The sequence below is a fragment of the Canis lupus genome, chromosome X (genome assembly GCF_048164855.1).
Source record: "Canis lupus baileyi chromosome X, mCanLup2.hap1, whole genome shotgun sequence".
Taxonomy (NCBI): domain Eukaryota; kingdom Metazoa; phylum Chordata; class Mammalia; order Carnivora; family Canidae; genus Canis; species Canis lupus.
Genome location: NC_132876.1, coordinates 40,479,625 through 40,496,536, shown reverse-complemented (window position 1 = coordinate 40,496,536; position 16,912 = coordinate 40,479,625). Strand labels below are relative to the sequence as shown.

General features: G+C 47.6%; 1 protein-coding gene across 1 annotated transcript in view; it reads right to left on the bottom strand.

Moving 5' to 3' along the window:
• Window positions 1–16,912, bottom strand: part of AMMECR1 (AMMECR nuclear protein 1) — a 231,784-nt gene that overhangs the window by 209,467 nt on the left and 5,405 nt on the right. The window contains exon 2 of the mRNA XM_072817532.1: window positions 10,145–10,290. The gene's annotated coding sequence lies outside the window, so the exon portion shown is untranslated. The remainder of the gene's footprint in view (window positions 1–10,144; window positions 10,291–16,912) is intronic.

Genomic DNA, 16,912 nt, shown 5'->3' with positions numbered 1-16,912 from the left:
TGGTGTCTGGCTCGTAGCCTCGAACCTGTGCTAGACAGCATACTACTCCTGAGGCCCTGTCTGTCCAGCTCTGGTTCCGACACACTCAAGACAAGGGTGCCTTTTTATAGTCTTACAACCGATTTGTCCCTTTACCACCTCTGCAAGAGAAGGGAGCTTTCTCCTGACACCTGTATTAATTGCCCTTTTGGGGAGTTTCGGGGAGGGGTGGGTTTCCTCATTAGCCAGCCCTGGCTGGGTGAAGGGCTTTTGGCATGTCACTTGGGGAATCAAACCCACCTCTCTGCATTCAACGCAGACATCAGCATAACACCCTCCAAAGGCAGTGTTCTCAAAGTCCCAGGAGCAGACAGAGGGCTCTGCCCTACTTTCCCTTCCCAGCTGGTCTCACCTCCCCTATCCCCACCCCTTCCTATCTCTCCTCACCACCCAGCTTCATTCCCCAGAACCACTAAGACAATGCCCGCCCCCCAGCTCCAAGGGAGGGGGAGTCAGAAGGGGGCAGCAGCAGGCCCAACCCACCAGCTTGAAAGCTTCGTTTGACAGGGGGAGAGGCACATCTGGTTTGGGTTTTCAATTCAATTCAACAATGATTTATTGTGGGCCTGCCAGCTGCAGAGGTTCTGGGCTAGGCCAGGCAGGGAGAGATGCAGAGATAAGTAAAGTATCGTCCGTTCCCTGAGAGGAGTTTTATAGGTTGTTGGGGTGTGTAGACCCGAAGGAGCAGTGTTGATGCAACAAGCCCAGTGCGTGCTTGCTTGGTTTACCTTGCCCACCTTACATCTTTGGGACCCTCCCAAACAGGTTCAGTGATGGGGGTGGGGAAGCTATAATGACTTCATCTCACACGTGAGGAAGCTGGGTCTCCCAGAAGAAGTGACTGGCCCAAGGGCATGCTGTTAGGAAGCGACAGAACTGTGCCCGGAACCTAGAAGCGTCTGGGTCCCAAGCCCACATTCTTAGTCATTTACTTCACCCTGCTTCCCAGAGATGATGAAGAGGATGATGATAAGTAGCACTTACTGAGCTCCTTAGGCCAAGTCTTATGCCGGGTGGGAGGCAGGTAGCATCATACTGTTGGCACCATCCCATATCCCATGGAGGTGGGTTGTTATCCCCTTTTTCAGAAGAGAAAACTGAGGTTGCTTAGAGAAGAAATGGGGTTGGGATCTGAACCTAGGTGTTTCCAGCCCACTGGCCCCGGATCCTGAAAGGGACAGACGCAGGGACCCATGAAGGGTTGGAGAGGAGGCAATGAATTGTGCCCAGGATAGAGCAGGGCCATGGCAGAGATGGCATTCGGATTTGACCTTGAAGAGGTTTTGGAACGTAGAACTGGGAGAGAGGACCTGCCAGTCAGAAGGGCTAATTATAGGCAAAGAGCCACTTTGTGGGGGCATTTTGATGGAGAAGCCTGCAGGTCCATCCTGTCCGTGGGCAGGTATCCCCTCACCACGTCCCTATCCCCACGCCCCCCAAGGGTGTAGGGGAGCAAAGGTGATGGCGAGGAAACCAGATACCCCTGAGGGTGTTCTGCAGTTTCATCATGTTGAAGTTCTTGTTTTCCAATGAAGAGCAGGTACTCTACCCAAAAGGCTTTTCAAATGCTACTCCGGCGCAGCTCCCGCAACTCCTGAGGAGAAGCCCGGTGGGGTTCTCACTGCATGCTGAGGGCTGTGCCCTGAGCGGCGGGGAATGCAAGCCTGTGTGCTGAGGGCCCCCGTGTGGTTGGGGAGATGAGATACACACAGGCAGTTTGCTATCAGGGCCAAATGAGTTTTCCCAACGGTCAGATTTCCAGGAACACGAAGATGGGGAGGAAGGGGAGGGGGAGGTGTTGGGAGGCACTGCTGAGGGACGCTTCACCAGGAGAGTGGCTTTGGGCTTTGAGGGCTATTTTAATAGGCATGGATGAAGAGGAGGGCTAGCAAACTTAGGACCAGGTAGAGCTACTAGCGTGGCTCTGCACCAGGCTCTGCAGAGACTCCCCTTCCCACTCGAAGCTCTACCGCCCCCATCCATGTCTTGACCTCTGGGAGCTTATCAGGGAAGATGAGACTGTATGGGGTCAGAGGCAGCCTGTGGGTGCAGGGAAACGGGGCTGGGTACCCGACATTCCTGATCCTCCAATTTTCTACACTTAGCCTCAATTCCTGGCAGCTCCCCCAGCTGCTGAATTGTATGTGTATGTGTGAGCGGTATTTTAAATTAAGCAGTGAGTGCTTTCAGCTCATCATAAACATGCTAAAAAGCTTCAGCCACGGCCTGAGCCCACCCCCGCCCCTTACACTCAGGCGGCAGCTGGGGCCACTCGACCCCACACTCTAATGTGCGTTGCCTATGACTCACCAATGAAAAAGACTGTACATTTCAGTCTTCCTGGGTAGCTGATTCCTAGTTGTGGTGGGAAATCTCAGTCCGAATTGGAAGGCAGATGACCTCAGCCCCGCCCTACTAACTGGGAATTCTGCAACAGATGGAGCACCTACTATGTGCAAGGCATTGTGGGTAAGTCCATTAAGCAATCCGGTCTTTCCGTTCTTCATCTTCAAAATGCATAGAATAATCCTGCTTGCTTTTCCTCCCTGCCGGGGCTGTATGTCCCAGCCAAGCTGTTCTTTTGATTTCTGGAGCATTCGCAGAGTCTTTTCCTGCCCCAGGGCCTTTGCACATGCAGTTCCTTCTGCCTGGACTACCTTTGCTCTTGCTTTTGACCTGCAAGGCTTCTTGACCTTTCAGTCTCAATTTAAAATGTTACCTCCTGAGATAAGACTTCTCTGACCACCTTAGTTCCCTTCTGACTCTCCCTGATATTCCTTTTATTGGTGACCCTTCCTTAACTGCACTTGCCTCTTGGTAATTTTGGCTGTTTATATTTGTCTGTTTATAGTCTGTCTTGCCTATTGGAATGTAAACTCCAAGAAGACAGGGACCTTGTCTTTATTGCTCGGCAATGTATCCCTTTCACCTGGAGGGCTGCTTGACACATAGTAGGCTGACAGAAACAAAACCATCTGGGAAATATTTTCTCCCTGAGGTTTTTGCCAGACATATGGTTGCTGAGGGAAAAATCATGACAGAACTGTGTCATTCCAAATGAAAAAAAAATCAGGCTAAAGGGAGGAATTTGTTGAGAGCAGTTCTGTTTTAGAAACCAGTCCTTAGAGTCCCATCACCAAACAGAGAGTCTTACAAAAATCAAACAAAAGGAACAGAGAGCATAAAAAGCTTTTTGCTGGGTGCTTACTAGGTGCCAAGGACGGTTCTAAGTGTTCTACACAGTTTATTTCATTTAATTCTCATGATAACCCAAAGACATGGGTTCTATTATTAGCCCCATTTTACAGATGAGGGAATTGAGGCCCCAAGATGTGAGGTCACATGCCCAAGGTCACACAGCCAGTGAGAGGCAAGACCAAGAGTTGAACGAGAGGCAGCCTAAGTCTGAGCTGGTGCACTAAGTCACCCATGCCCCCTGAGACCCTTTTGATACCCTGCAGTCCCTAATATACCTCTCCTGAAGCACTAATCACACTGCAGTGCACAGGCTTGTTTATTTATCTCCCCTTCTCACTAGACTGTGAGCTTCTCAAATGCAAGAACTGGGTCTTTTTCATTTTTGCTTCCCCTGTGCCTGGCTGAGCACTTATTCCAGAATAGGTACCGATCAATATTTGTCCGTGAATGAATAAGGGAAAGAGTGAGGGAGGGAATCCATGTTCCTTTATTTTCAGGCTTCTGGGCTCATGTTTATTTCCCTGGTTTATGTTAAAACATAGCAGTGGAGATGAGGATATTCTGGAGCAAGAGGTCCGTCTTACCATAGGCTACAGGGAGGACCAGCTCTGGGAAAACCAGGGCAGTGTGTATAGAGCAAGGCGCTTGATTCAAAAGGTTTCATTTTTGTCGTCAATGTAAAAAAAAGTAGCTGGACCTGTTTAGGACTTAAACAAACTTTCAGTGTTCAAATCCCATCTCAAATCCTTTGCAGAAGGAGGCAGGGTGTGGGGGAGGAGGGGGGTAGTTATAAATAAACAAATACCCACAAACAGGCTGGTTTTTTAAACAGAATTTGCTTCAATCAGCACTGCACCACATTTTCCCAACTGGCCTCCATCATGAGAACAAGTGGGAACTTTCATACTGAATGGCTTTATTTTTTTTCCGGCCAGATGAATGGCAGGAGTTTTGGCTAGGGAGGCAGGTTTCAAATCCTCGGCACACAGTTTGCTGCCCTACTGTGTCCCATCTATCACACACACAGTGCCCTGCACAACATACCCAGTCATCACATCTGCTGCTTTAGCCCTCCAAAATAATTGGGTCATTGTTTTATTACACCAGTGAGAGAGCTGCAAGCCTGTTAGGATTATGTCATTGACATTGGCGTGAAAAGGCAATCATGATATGCTGGTCATTTCACACAGCTGGGAATGCAACTGTGTTGTCATTGTTTGAGGTTCTTATCCGACCCCTCGGACTTCGTTTCACAGCCCAATCAGTGTAAATAGATCGCTCTGACGTATGTCATATTTAAAATGTTTTCCAGCCCTTCAAAGGACCAAGCAGGACCTAACTCTTTCCGTGTACTTGGACTGTTCTGCTTGTAGGCACAGTGGTCTGAAGGTGAGAGAGGCCTGCTTTCCATGAGTGTGGGAGTTGTACACTCTAGTGGTAGGATGCCGTAATACAGTGGCATTTGTTCGCTAACTGCTAATCAGAGCCAAGGACAGTTTTGGCTCAAGAACAAACAAGGGCTAATGTCGTCTATGAGGGAAGACTATTTAGACATTTATGATTCAGAATTCTGTTGCGACTTCCATTGTGTGTTTCAGTAGGACCTGTTTTTTTTATTGAAGCTATCAGTATGCTTAAGCGTGGGTCCCTGCTAATGAAATTCAAGCATATTTGCATCTATCAACAGGTATTAATGATGGCAGGACATCTTATTTCCAAACACAGAAATGATTAGCATTGATTATGGCAGTATAAACAGAGCATGAAGTTTTCTATTGCAACTCCTCGATCCTCTTTTCCTACCAGAATACTAGCTGGGGTTTAATGGCATGTGGCCATTAATATATTCATTGGAGGAAGCTAGTACAGACACCTGTCTTTCCCTCTTTTTTAAAAAAAAAAAGATTTTATTTATTTATTTTGTGTGTGTGAGAGAGAGAGCAGGGGGAGGGGCTGAGGCCAAGGGAGAGAGAGAGAGAGAATCCCAAGCAGACTCCATGCTGATGATACGGGACTCGATCCCACGATCCTCAGACCATGATCTGAGCTAAAATCAAGAGTTGGATGCTCAACTGACTGAGCCACCCAAGTGCCCCTAGCCCTCTTTTTAAAAAATATTTTTAAAATTTTTTTATGTAATCTATACACACAATGTGGGGCTCAAACTCACAACCCGAGATTAAGAGTCACACATTCCACTGACTGAGCCAGCCAGGCGCCCCTCTTCTGATCCCAGTCCCCGTCAAACCAGCCCTTAACAGCCAGCTCGAGGTGTGACAGGCAGAGCCAACCCAAAAAGGGAGTCAGCTAAAGAGATGGAGTGCTTAGATGCAAATCTCCCCAATCTCTACCACCATGACTACAAAGAGCTCAGGTTCCTGAATGTTTCTTGGCAACAGATAGCAAGTCCCTTGCCTTCTGGACACTTTGGTATATGTGCTCTTCCTTGTTCCTGCTTTTGATCCATCTTTCCCTTAGAGATGCAGTTTCCCTTCTGTAAAATGGGGCTCTTGCTGGGACTAAACGAGAGACCATATCCCAACCTGGCATGGTGCCTGGCAGACAGCAAGTGCTCAACAAATGCTGTTTGTCAGCTTCTTTACCCATCCAACTTTTTTTCTGCTTCTGCTCTCTACACATCCAACAATGGCCCTGGACCAGGACTTGTTCTGTCCTCTGACTGGCAAGCCAGATCACCTGCCACTCCGATGAGCTTGGCTCCCTTCTCTGGCAGCCTTCTGTTGTCATTACCTGTTGACAAGTGGCATTCGCTATAACTGAGGGTGGACCTCTGCTGGTTGCTGACATTAACCTATTGAATTCTGGCAGGAAGAATGAGTTTGCAGACAGGAATTTGCATGTCTGGGCCAGATACAAGACCAGGAGGCAAAGCCATATTTACCTGCCCTTCCCAATTGTGAGCAAATCACCCATGTTCTGGTTAGAACCAGATGTTTCACACCCATGGCTGTGATGCCACATATCACACAGTGGCTTACAAGGAACACAGAGCAGTTTTCACATCAGAAAAATAACCTGCATGTCACTTCTCAAATTTTGGAAGAGCAGCTACCATACTATATGATACCATACCATACCATACCATACCATACCATACCATACCATACCATACCATACCATACCATAACTTTTCCCTTGAAAATGACCGCTTTGTTGAGCATCTTATAGGGACTTTATTTTGGAAGCCCCTGGGAGTACTTATAAGCTTTTTCCAAGGGGGTCTCTGCCTGCTATAATTTGCAGGGAGGTAAATTATTGGAGAAGATAAGAGATCTTCCCCAAACTCACCTGCTCTTTGAAAATGCTCTTCAGTTGCCTTGGCGAACAGCCAATCCAAACAGTAAAAAAAGTTAGAGAATGCAGGAATCCTGAATGCTATTCTCTGTGCATGTCTAAACAAGAATGGAGGTGGTTGGGGCAGTGGGGGGACTCCAGAAAGGGGGAGAAGGCCGCTTTTGTATCCTAGGCAGGGAGCTGATCCTACCCCATCATGTTTGGTCTCCCGTCTACTCCTAAAGAGGAGAGGGGACAAATGGTGACATTGTGACACCAGATTCCTCCACTAGGGTCAACTGCACACCTTGAGAGGTTCTCCAGTGTGGCAGGCCACACCAGGGCCAAGAGTGAAAGGTCAGCCCGGTAAGGTCACCTCCATGATGAGTTTGCAATTGCTTTGACTCAGGTTTTCTCTTTGGGCTTTTTTATTACTGGCACAGCTGTTCTGACCCAGTTGGGAGGTGGTGACATGGTCCACTACACTGTATGTGTTAGAGTCATCCTTTTCAACCCTTAGTGAGAGGGTTAAAAAGTCACAGACCCCGAAGGACTCTGAGCTCTGGCTACTAGGTGGGTACACTGCGAAACAGTGGCTTCTTTCTCCGCATCCGCAGGGAATGCTTTGCTCTGTGACATTTATATTTCCCATCTCGGAAATAAAATATTCTGCCATCATTAATACCTGTTGATAAATGCAAATATGCTTGATTTTCATTAGCAGAGACACAGCATTCAACGTCAGCTGTGACATGGTCAGAGACAGGTGGTTGAGCATTCAACCAGCTAGCTCTTGTTAGGAGTTATCGCCTCCTTTTCCGGACCTGTGAGGTATGCTTTGCAGACCATATCTCACATCGTCCTTGGCACAAAGCTGTGAGGCAGGTACCATCATTATCTTAATTGTACTTGATGAGGAGACTGGGACTCAAGGAGCATAAGGTACGATCACACAATGGACACATGGGCAGCTGGGAGTCACACCCGGGCTGACATAAGTCATCTGCACCATACTTCCCCCACATTGCATATTTCTGGCCCCACAGAGCCCTTTAGAACAAAGGTAATCCTTAGAGAAGTCTTCCTGCTTTGCAGTTTGCTACTAGTTATTATTACTACTGCTGTTTGTTACTATGGTTACTGATGCTGCTGTGATTATTATTAATACTGTCGCTGTTTATCTAGCCCCACATTTTCTCCAGCACTGGTAAGTGCTTTACACCCAGCCACCAACTATAGAGTTCAAACCTACACCTAGAGGAGTCTGATGCTCCTATTCCACTGTCCTGTGCGGCGTGCAGTGCAACACGGGAGGTGTGAGGCATGCGTGATTCACGTAGGTTATTGATGGTGGCTTAGCTCTCAGCACCCACTCAACGTTTATTGAGCACATATTAGATGAATGACCCATAGCTCCTCCCCTGAAGTTGCTCGTCAGAATTTCCAGGTGGACAGATAATGGAAAGCATACCTTTCAACGTCTCAGATTTACTTGATGTAAAAACCAAGCATGACCTGGAATGAATCTAGCAGACTTTGTCTGAACAAGGGTCTGTGAAGGGTTTCAAAGAGGCAGGCTTTGTTTAGTTCTGAGAATAAGGTGCGAAAAGACTTGCCACTACTGTAGCTGGCTACAGGAAAGTGCTCAATAAATGGGGGCTGCAGGACGCCTGGGTGGCTCAGCAGTTGGGCATCTGCCTTCGGCTCAGGGCATGAACCTGGGATCCTGCGATCAAGTCCTGCATCAGGCTCCTTTCGGGGAGACTGCTTCTCCTTCTGCCTCCTGTCTCTGCCTCTCTCTCTCTGTGTTTCTATGAATAAATAGAATCTTTAAAAAATATAAAAAACAAATGAAGGCTGCAACTCCTATTTTGGGGTCTCAGATGTAGAAACAGAGGCTCAGAGAGGGGAAGGGGGCAACCGTTATTCTCACTTTCCCTTTCTGACAGCCAAGGCTCAGAGATGTTAGTAGTATGCCCTAGGTCACACAGCTTTTTGGTGGCCAGCTGTCTGTATGCCCAGAACTGTCTCATAGCCACTAAGTGGTACGGCTTCTGACTGAACTCCCAAGTCAAGTGTTGTCTACTTGGTTGCCTGAAAAATTAAAATCAAAATCAAGGACAATCTTGCTCCATGGAGCCAAGAGGATAAACGTTAGAAATAGCAATTAGTGCATAGAAATGTTGCCAGGAAGAGCTATACGAAAGTGCAGGAAGATACCCGAGGAAGCTCCCAATGACAGGGTGCTGGGTGATGGGTAACTGGATCCCTGCCAGCCCTCACCTTCTTCTGTATCTTTCCTCTCCACAACGTCTCAGGCTTCTTTCAGAGCACAGCCCACCTAGAGACAGCCAGGGCCGCCATGGGAGGGCACCAGGCCAGGACCGGCAGGCCTAGGGCAGTAGGGCTCTGGGCTGGGAACCATAAATAACCATTTTAATGAAAAGCAGCTTTGGCCAACAGCCTTGCCATTACTTGAGAGATGCTGTACCTCTTCTACGGACCTAGTTACTCGACAAAGGCCTAGGCTCATACCTCCAACACGATGATAATTATGATAATTATAGTTGCCCTTTAGTGAGCACTTACTAGGGGGCCAGGCCCTGTGCTGAACACCTACGTCCATTCACTCAATTGCTCCCTCACGCAGCCCTCTGAGAGCAAGAGCTATTGTTTCTCCCATTTTGCACAGGAAGCCATCAGGCTCCAAGAGGCTAAGTAACGTGCCCAAGTTCATCCAGCTGGTTGGAACTGGAATTTGAAGCCTGAAGCATCTGGTTCCCAGGCCAGAGCTCTTAATTCCCGTATTTAATGAATGTCTGTTGAAGGAATAAACAGATGAATGAATGGACAAATGTATTAATTCATTTCACTTGACTTTAACAAACATTTATTGAGTGCTCTGTATGTGTCAGCCCCTGTGCTAGGCATCGAGGATTCAAATGTTAAACATTTAAACACAGGCACACCCCCTACGTGGTTGCTGCCCATGAGTTCACAAAAGCACTCTCTAATGTGGCATGATTTCTTCTGGAGAAAAGTGATTTGAGTTTTTTTGAACAGCGGGTTTTAATGACGCTATTAAATTGAACCCAAAGTGGGGGCGGGGCACGGTTTGTGCACCGGTGAACCAAGACTTTCAAATGAGAATGTGCCTTTGATTAATCATTGATTCAGGCAGGGAACGGTTACCACCAGGAATGGAGCTGCGACTCCTTATCATTTTAGCTAACTGTTTTTCCATCTATCATGTCTGTCTCCTGTCGAACCCTCCCACTGTACCAAAGTTATCTGTACTCTAATGGACAATTATCCCATCTATCATCCTGCTGGTCCTGCTGATTGCTGGCAGCCTACTTGCCCACGGAGGAGACTTCCATGTAGTCACGACTGATGATGCTCTGGGAAATTGCTCATCTTTACACATTTTAAATCCATGCAGAATGAATGTCTTTGCAGGTTCCCTTTTTAGTTGCATTTGTTTTCCTGGTTACAGAAGAGCGGGTTGTACATTCTTCACCTGCACCTGAAACGTGGCCTCTGAATATTTCACAAACCCTCCAGGCAGCAGCCCTCCAAATGTTACAACGACAAATGAATGAAATAAACCCACCTGGGGTAAGAGCAGAAGTGCTGGCCCTGGACCTGGGGCTCAGGTGGCTGGTCATCACGTTAGGGTGATCCCCATCTGCCTTTTCCCTTCCAGGTATTTTGAAGAGAATCCCATGTAGATTAGGGTTGAGGTGAGGACCCATGGTGCTGAAAGGAGGGGTAGAATGGACAATGGTAGATTACTGTTGAACTCCTCGAGGCTACAGCTATGAGATTTGAGGACAGGGATGCCGTCCTCCCCCACTTCCCACCCCAAGTCTGGTAACATGTTTAACTTTAACTTTCGATTATGGTAACCAGCATGGCCAGCTCAGTCAGAATCACCAGTTCCCTCGGGCGAAAACCGGAGAGTGGTCCTTCCCACCTTATTTCTCACCTTTGCATTCAGTTAGTCACTAAGTCCTGTGAAATCTTCCTAACCATTCCTTAAATTTGAGCTATTTTCTCCAGCTCTTCTGCTATTTCTTTGGTTCAGGACTCTCACTGTCTTCTCTTGCCGTGATTCCTTCAATAACTTCCTGTTTGTTTGCTTAAACCTTTCATCCCCCCCTTCTGTGACCATTCTCCCCAAAGTGGCCTGAGTGATCTTTTAAAGATGCAAATCAAATAATTTTTACACACACACACACACACACACACACACACACACACTCCCTTAAGTATAACCAGCTTCACAGGAGAGACAAGAGGCTCTCAAAGTGTGGTCCTGGGGCTTGGCGGCAACAGCATCTCTGAGAATGCGTTAGAGTAGGTAGTTGTTAGAGACCTACTGAGTCAGAAACTCTGAGAGTGCTCCCCCAGTTTGTGTTTAACAAGGCTTCCAGGTGATTCTGATAGCACTTAAATGTGAGAGCTCCCACCTTAAAGTCATGGTCTAGAATAAACTGGAGGAGCTTTTAAAAATTCCAGTGCCTCAAAAAAAATTCCAGTGCCTCCCCCACAGAGTTATTAAATCTGAATCCTTGGGGGTGGGATCTAGTCATCAATGTTTCTTAAATCTCCCCCAAGTGATGCAATGTGCAGTCGAGGCTGAGAACTACTGCTCTATAGGATGAAGTCCCGATTCTTCAGCTTGGCACTTGTAACCTCTTTACTCCCATCTTCCCGTGCTCCTAGAGAAGGTGCTCAGGCTGTAAGGGAATCAGAGGGCATCATTTACAACTCTCTGAGACCAGAGACAGTCTCTTGCCTCTGTGCATTTGCACCATCTCTCTCATTAGCTGATCCTCCCCTCTCTCCCTCTCTTCACCTAGCTGATGTCTTCTCTTCAACTACACATAGTTCAGAAGACACCTGTGGGGAAGCAACTTCCCTGACCTTTCCAACCTGGGTTAGATGACTCTTCTCCATACTCCCACAGCATCTATGGCATAGCACCTGCCACACCATCTTGTTATCCTCTGTTCAGTTGTCTGCCTCTGCACCCTTAATGTAATCTGATTCTAGCCCAAAGCATGTGGGGCTGTCACGGTCTGTTTACTTAACTGCCACCATCACTGTGAGCAGCTTGAGGTCAGGGGTGGAGTCTTGGGCATCCCTCAATCTCAGCCCCTAGCACAATGCTCAGCACGTGTCCGGTCCTCAGTTAAAAACCTGTAGAATGGACAACTAAATTATGTGAAGACTCTTCTCCATGTCTTCTGCCACTACTCCTGTCTAGGCTCCCCATTGCTTTATTGCAATAGTCTCCTAATTAAGCCCCACCTCTTCTTTCCCTGATCCCCCTGTATTGCATCCACCATGTGGTTTCCTAAAAACCACATTCACTATGTCCCTCCCGTACTCAAACACATTCAGTGATTCCTCACTGTCTGCAAAACAAAGATCATTCAAGGTCCTTCCCAAGAGTGCCTCGCCCCTGCTTTTCCAGCTATCACCCACCCACACCACCCCACCCCCTGCTCCCTGATACAGGACTGGTTACAACATTTTCAGGCCCTGGTGCAAAGTGGAAATGTGAAGCCCTGTGTTCAAAAGTTATTAAGACTTTCAAAACAGTGACAGCAGCGCATTAGCATGGGGCCCTTGCGAGTGCCAGGTCTTGTGTGTTGGCACAGGCCTGTCCCTGCATGCATCCAGCATGCTAGCCAAATGAACTCACTGTTCCCTGAACTGCTCTATAGGATCATCTTCTCCATGATGTTGGTCAGAATAAATAGTGCCCCGTCTCCTCTGCCTTCCTCACCAAATCAAAGCTCCTTTTCCCACAGATACACTTCTCTGTCCTTCAAGGACCTGTCGTCCCTGTCTCGCCTCCTGTCATTCCCAGACCACAGCACTTTCTGCCACACAGACTAATTTCAGGGGCTATTTTTATATGTGCAGAGCCATGGCTCACTATTGGATTTTAATCTACCTGAGGCCAGGGACTCGACTGTGTTCATCTTTGATGTTTGTATGGACCTAGTGCAGCAAGGATGCCAAAAGGATACTAGACACTAAAAACCTGACTCGAATCCCTCGTTATTAGCTGTGTAACATAGAAAGAATCACTTTGTTCTGCCAGTGTCTTGTTCTTTGTTTATGTTTTCAAAGTATTTTGCTTTTTTTAAAAAATACTTCCAAAACTTAAAAAAAAGTTCTATCACAAAACTGCAATATCTGAATATGTGAGGATCTAATACTGCTTTGGTTGTTTCTGGCTTCATTGTGTGCTTTGTAATTTTGGATTATGAGTTCATGTTTGGCCACACTTTATCCATGGTAATCCGATTAAAACTGATGGATGGTGTGTTCCTTTAGGGAGGATTTGTTTGCTTCTTCCAGATGCTCCAGGCCACTATTTAGTCTCACAGGTAGGAGCCACGTGTTATTTACCTATATAAACTGGGCTTAGGGATGCCTGGGTGGCTCACTGGTTGATCATCTGCCTTTAGCTCAGGTCGTGATCCCGGGGTCCTGGGATTGAGTTCTGCATCAGGCTCCCCGCAAGGAGCATGCTTCTCCGTCTGCTTATGTCTCTGCCTTTCTCTCAGTGTCTCTCATGAATAAATAAATAAAATCCTTAAAAATATAAACTGGTCTTAGCTCAGGGACTTGTAGATGCTCAACATATATTTATTGATTAAATGGATGAGTGAATAAGACATCCATGAGCTTCCTTTGGAAGCTCAATAAGAATAGTGACCTCTGGAGGTAACAAAGGATAGTAGGTAAATGCTAACATTTCTTGAGTTCTTTTTTCTTTTTTTAAGATTTTATTTATTCATTTGAGAGAGAGAAAGAGCATGATGGGGGAGGCGCAGAGAGAGAGGGAGAAGCATACTCCTGGCTGAGCAGAGAGCCTGATGAGGGGCTTGATCCCAGGACCTTGAGATCATGACCTGAGCTGAAGGCAGACGCTACACTAAGCGTCATTGAGTTCTTATAAGGTGCCAGGTATTGGTCTAAGTGTGCCATGTGTATTAGCTCATTTTATTCTCTCTACAACTCTGTAGAGAGGTGCTGTTATTGTCCTCATTCTACAGAGGAGGCACCGGGCTCAGAGGGGCTGAGTTACTTGGCCAAGTTCACATAGCTAAGGAATGATGGAACTCAGCTATGAACCCAGGCACCCTAAAGATATATCCACCACCATCCTATATTGGAGAAGAGCACAACAGTAGTGATAGTAGCAGTAGGGCAAAAAAATTTACTGCCAAAGGGACTGCAAGAACCACACGACGCATGCTTGAGACTTGGCATGGTCCTGGATTGTCATTTAACCCTTGCATATGGTTTTTCTCCCCTCAACTAGAACAAGGGCCGTCTGAAGGCAGAATCCATGGATTATGGCTCTTTGATGTGCTTAATATATCTGTGCTGACTGAACAAATGAATGTTTTGAAATTATACATGTGTGCCTTAAATAAATTACTTCATGTCTTGTGTGTCAGTCTGGAATCAGTGATAGAGCTTTTACTTTGCTTTAAAATCTGAAAATGTCTAGATGTGGCTATACTACAGTGGTATAATGACACCTTGCATTTGTCCTGGTGTATGGCACTCAGGACCGCTGGGAATGAAGGAAGAAATTTGGATCCTGCCTTCACAGGCCCCAAGGCTGTTAGGAACCAAAGGCCACTGTGTTTATAACCCATTCCTTTGGCTGTTGTCCAAATGCAGGAGGGCTTATAGGAAAGGGGGGCTTTATTTGCTCTTATCCTTGCCAAGACGAGGAAAGAATTCTAGTGTGGACTCTCGGTAAACATTCTAGGTCTTCCCTGAAGTGCTCCTCTGATGAAATGAAATCCCCAGTTTCCACTAATCTTGGTTCAATATTTATCTGGTGGGGGGTGGGGGTGAGGTGGGGTGGCAGGGTTATGGCGAGCTTGGGGACAGGGTTCCAGAATAAAGAGGAATGGTAACCAGGATCTTAAAAGCCCAGATTGGGCAGTTAGCCGCCTGAGTTCCCAAGTTTGCTTTCCCTATGGGTGGGAGGTGACTATTATAAGGGTGAAGGGAAGGACTTGGCTATCCTAGCATGAAGACAGGCCCTAGGATTGGGAGTCTGCCCCATGACTGTGCTAACGTGCACATTGTCCCTAGCCTGCTAGGGGGCATACAGCAAGTCCTCCCCCGCCTCCTCCCATGGCCCCTCAGCAGACTGGGACTCATACACAGTTAGAAACCTCCCCTGGGATGTCATTGCTGACAAATTGAATATGGGTCATGTTGGGTTTGAGGAGTATGAGGGATATTCCGGCAGCTGGCGAGGTCTGGGCTGGAAAGAGCAATACAAAGATCAGGAGCATATAGGGGAGAGTTGAAACTGTCCAGGGGGAGTATCTGGAAATCAAAGCAGGGGAAAGGGCTTGCAGGGTTCTTGTGGTCTGTGAGGTAGGAACAGGGCTTGGGAGGAGTACGGATTTGAGGAGGGTTCATGTATTCATCCATCCCTCCATTCAGCATTTCTTGAGCTTTTTGCCAGATACAGAGTTTGAAGAGGAAGCAGAGGATTGAAGAAGGAGAAGGGTTAAGAGGGGATCCCTGGATAGATTCAGATGAAGGAAGGAGGGAGGAGCTGAGTGCCTGGGCTCTCTCTTGCCAGGAGAGCACATCTGTTAACACAAAGCTGCATCTGTATCCCAGCCAGCTCCCCGCCCCCGGCCCCCCTAGCCCACTTCACCCCCTCTTTCCCACCCACCCCCACAAGACAGGGAGCCACATGGTGGCTTCCTACACCTACATGCCTCTACCCCCCCCATGTTCTCTTTCTAGGTGGTGAGGGTGGCGCCAGCGAAGCCCCTTCTTAGAGCTCAGGCAATCCCCAGGGGTGGGTGCTGGGGATGGGGGTAGGGGTTGGTGGAGAGTTTCGAGAAAAAGAGCTGGAGAAGGAGCTGTTGTCTGTAATTAGCTCCAGCTGCTGTGGCGTGGCTGCATCAGGGGCCGTCAGGAGTGTGAACGCACGCATGTGAACCTGTGTGCGTGGCGCCTCATCGTTATCACTCTATTTTTCAAAGTATTGTGCGCTGGCTTCAGCCTTGCTGCTCTGCAATCTCTCCTGTCCCTGAGGAACTCGAAGGACAGAGTGTTCCGCAGGCAGCACCAGCTTGAATCACTAATGCTGCTAAGCAGGAGGACAACAAATATAGGCCCCCATATGTCCTGGATGTGCAAGCCCCTGCTCTCTCCCTCCATCCCCACTTCCTAAATGTTTTCTACTGAGTGAAGTCCTGGCACTTGAAATTAGCAACACCGCACTTCTGCACAACCTTCTGGCAAAGAGCTTTCACAGCTGTCATGCCATGCACCCTCAGACAGCCCTGAGGGGCAGCGTTTTATAGGTGAGGACCGTGGGGCGCAGGCAAGTAGGGCGATCAGCATGGGGTCATCAGGCTGGTTGGTGGCAGAGCTGCATCTAGAATGTAGGCTATCAGCCTCTGGGCCTGGTACCCCATCCCCAGCAGGGTGCTGCCAGAAGGGCTTCTACCCCTTGGCTCTGGCTGCTGCTCTCTCTGTGCGCTTGAGAACCTGCCAGCCGTGACTCAAAGATCTGCCTCAGCGATTGATGAAAACTAGGACCTCTTCAGCTGAGCCCAGCCTAGGAGCTAATTGAGAGCCTAATACATGTGCCTCCTATCATGCCAGCACTTATGTGGGCCTCAAACAAGGTACAGCATGGCCCCTGTCCTCAAAGAAAGTGACAACTTCTGTATTCACCTCTCTCCTACTGCAGCCCTGGGGGAGGGTGATGGGTAGTGAGGGCTAATGATAAAGGTTGGAAAGATGGGGAAAGAAAGGAAAACCAGAGTCCCCATTAAGTGTCAGGTACAGGGTGGAGTACATAGGTTATAATATATGTCATCTGTATGATGTTTGTAGTACATATGGATACACACACATACACACAATCAATCTATCAGTTTCCATGGATTAACTCATCAGTTTAGCCGACTCATCCACGCAAAGAGTTTAGGACGGTGTCTAGTCCCTAGAGAGCACTGAATGAATACTAATCATTCTTCCTTCCTATCATCAACATCTTCCTTGTCATTATCTGCAAAAATATTAAATACATGATCTCATGTAATCCTTCCAACTCTAGGAAGTAGCAGCTATTATTCTCATCTGCAGCTTACAAATGAGGAAACCAGCCGCTTAGCATATCCAAGCCTGGGGAACACTGAGAATCCAAAAGGGAACCCAATATGGTCCCAGGCAGCCTTTGGGGATATTTCCATGTAATAGGAGAGACAAAGACACACAGTACTCGTAGTCCAATAGGTGCCGTAGCTGAGAAACATAGCATGGGGGCACCAATGGTGAATGACCCAGTATCTGGGGAAGT